General features: G+C 38.0%; 1 non-coding gene across 1 annotated transcript; it reads right to left on the bottom strand.

Moving 5' to 3' along the window:
* Window positions 1-1,005: 1,005 nt before the first annotated feature.
* Window positions 1,006-1,112, bottom strand: LOC133289999 (small nucleolar RNA R71). The gene has a single exon (XR_009748562.1). It is a non-coding gene; the product is annotated as a small nucleolar RNA R71 (small nucleolar RNA).
* Window positions 1,113-2,331: the final 1,219 nt, after the last annotated feature.

Genomic DNA, 2,331 nt, shown 5'->3' with positions numbered 1-2,331 from the left:
AGTCACTAAGATATTAGAATTTAACCAACTATTTTCAGAAGATGAATTGTCTAAAATATCTGAGATGAATTATTATTGAATTTAATTTAAACTACTCTAGGAGGATCGAAGGTCAAGTGCATCCTGGCTATAGTTTCCTTACATTCTTTACTCATATCAATTCTTGCGTTCTTGATTATTCTTGATTGTTCTAGATTATTACTGCATTTAAATTTAATTACTTTAATTTTGTTTCAAAATCTATTTTCTCAACCAAACTAAATTTTCCAAATTAAAGGGACTAGTTATAATAATACTTGGTACATTAATCCTCGTGGGAATGATACTTTTTTATCACTTTTATTACTTGAAAGATTGGTATACTTGCCAAAATCGCAACAAGTTTTTGGCGCCGTTGCCGGGAATTAATTACGCCAATATTATTCATAACTTTCGATCTTTGAGATTGGATTTTATTTTTATTTTTTTTACTGATCTGATTTCTCTTATTTTCTGCGGGGTAAAGTTGATCGTGAATCTTTACAGTTTGATCCAGAAATTGAGAAGACTACAAAGAAGAATAGGAAACTCACCAAGCAAAAGAAGCAAGAGGAATCCCCGAGTTCACAGCCAAAAGTAGAACTCAAGATGGCTGAAAATAATTAGCCAGATCATGAAGAGGAGTTGATGGAGTCAACCCTTACTCCTAATTTCAAAAGACCAAACAGCGATCACGACCAACAACTTTGAAATCAAGTCAGCGTTGGTCACACTGATTGAGCGATCTCAGTTCAAAGGAGAGGACACAAAAGATCCTCACGAGTTTCTGACAGATTTTGGATGATTTATAACACTGTCAAGAACAACGGAGTATCAGAGGATGCATTGCGACTACGGTTATTTTCATTTACGATAACAGATGCAGCACTCAGATGGTTAGAGCAGCAACCAGCAAATAACATCAACACTTGGGAAGATCTGGCTACAAAATTCCTAGCTCAGTTATTTCCAATGACAAAATACAACAAGCTGGTGAATGAAATCACCAATTTCATCCAATCTGATGGAGAGACCTTGTGTGCAGCTTGGAAACGATTCAAGGAGCTTTTCAGAAGGTGCCCTCAGTACGAGTTGCGACCCGGAGAAAAAGTTCGAATATTCTTCAACAGGATGACACCATCTTCAAGAAGGATGGTCAATGGTGTAACTGGAGGTTCTATCAGGCAAAAGTCACCTACTCAGACACTTGAGTTGATTGAGTCTATGGAAAGGATGGAGAATGAGAGTATAGCAACTCAGCCGAAGAGAGAAGAGTCCTGCACTTAGAAAGCAATGATGCCATGCTAGCTGAACAAAAACTACTTTCACAACAGATGGCTATTTTGAATAGCAAGTTTGAAAAGCTTCATCCATCTTCAGATCAAGCAAAGGCAATCTCCTGTGAATACTGTCGAGGAGAACATGAAACCAATGAGTGCAACATACTCGCAGGAGCAAATCTGATTCAAGTCAATGGGATCTGCTATGATCAGAGGACTCAGCCAAATCCTCAAAGAACTCAGACTAATATTGCGGGGAATTTTTTAACCCCAGGTGAAAGAATCAAGGAGGCCTCGATTACAAGTCGAATCAATATTTACAACCTCCTCCAATTCCACAGACTCAACCATCTAAACTAAAGAGAGCATTACTGCAGTTGACAAAGACAACTGACACCTTCATGAATGAGACAAGGTCTCATCACAAAAATCAAGATGCATCTCTCATAAACTTAGAAAATCAAATTGGCCAGCTGTCGAGACAACTAGCTGAAAGGACTCGAGGCCAGTTTCCAAGTGACACCATAGTTAATCCGCGAGAGCATTGCAAGGCAATCACCATAAGGAGTGGAATTGTGATTACACCTCAAGAAAAGCCGAAAGTATTCCAGGAAAAGATAGATGTTGAGCTCAATAAAGAAGATGAGCAAGAAAAAGAATGGAAACACCTGCAAACAACAAAGAGTCAGTTCAAAAAGACAAAGGAGAGGCAAATGAGCAAACTTTTGAAGCTCCGAAGAAGCAATGGGATTTCTCTCACTTTGAGAAACCTCTGTATCCCATTAGCTAAAGCAACAAGCAAAAAAGCAACAATATGCCAGGTTTTTAGATATGCATAAAAAGTTGCAAATTAATATTTCTTTTGTTGAAGTTTTAGCTAACATGCCTAACTATGCTAAGTTTATGAAAGACCTCTTGTCTAGAAAGCATAAATTGCTGGAATTCGAGACAGTGGCTCTCACAAAGGAGTGCAGTGCCATTATTCAGAAGAAGTTTCCACCAAATCTTTGAGATCCAGGGAGTTTCAATATCC

The sequence above is a fragment of the Gastrolobium bilobum genome, unplaced genomic scaffold (assembly GCF_033153095.1).
Source record: "Gastrolobium bilobum isolate Gb01-03AN ecotype WA unplaced genomic scaffold, APGP_CSIRO_Gbil_v1 utg158947, whole genome shotgun sequence".
In the NCBI taxonomy this organism is placed as follows: Eukaryota; Viridiplantae; Streptophyta; class Magnoliopsida; order Fabales; family Fabaceae; genus Gastrolobium; species Gastrolobium bilobum.
Note: the sequence above shows the minus strand (reverse complement) of the source record. Positions and strands in the feature narration are given on the sequence as shown.